Raw genomic sequence first — 586 nt, 5'->3', positions numbered from 1 at the left:
TTGAGGACTGGATATCTTCGAAGAACGCAGTTGATGAAAATAGCTTACTTTAGTTATTTTGTTTAATTGCAATTAGTGGTGACCTCAAACTCGACCTTGTTGGTGTCCTTCAAGGTTATTTCAAGGTCAAATTTTTTTTCTAAAAACCTCCTCATTTGTCGGCAATTGAAAGAGCGGAAGTTTTCATACTTTTACTTTTAGCGTTACCCAGAAACAACGGCGAGGACGTAGTAAGGACTGTTTCCTTTTGGGTGCTTGCTTAACGTGAGTCCCCTTGTCTCTCAGGATGGGGTGCTTTATTATCGTGAGTCCCCTTGCCTCTCACGTTGGGGTGCTTTATTATCGTGAGTCTCCTTGCCTCTGGCAACCTGGAGGTTTTTAGAAAAATAAATTTGACCTTGAAATAACCTTGAAGGACACCAACAAGGTCGAGTTTGAGGTCACAACTAATTGCAATTAAACAAAATAACTAAAGTAAGCTATTTTCATCAACTGCGTTCTTCGATATCCAGTCCTCAAAATTAAATAACCTTTGAATGACCTTCAAGGTGAATCACGATTTATGGCCTTATAATGTTTTTGGACA

This window comes from Odontomachus brunneus, unplaced genomic scaffold (assembly GCF_010583005.1).
Source record: "Odontomachus brunneus isolate Ranch 3 - 2012 unplaced genomic scaffold, Obru_v1 Obru_scaffold_192, whole genome shotgun sequence".
Lineage (NCBI taxonomy): Eukaryota > Metazoa > Arthropoda > Insecta > Hymenoptera > Formicidae > Odontomachus > Odontomachus brunneus.
The sequence above is the reverse complement of the archived record's forward strand: the minus strand, read 5'-3'. Positions refer to the sequence as shown.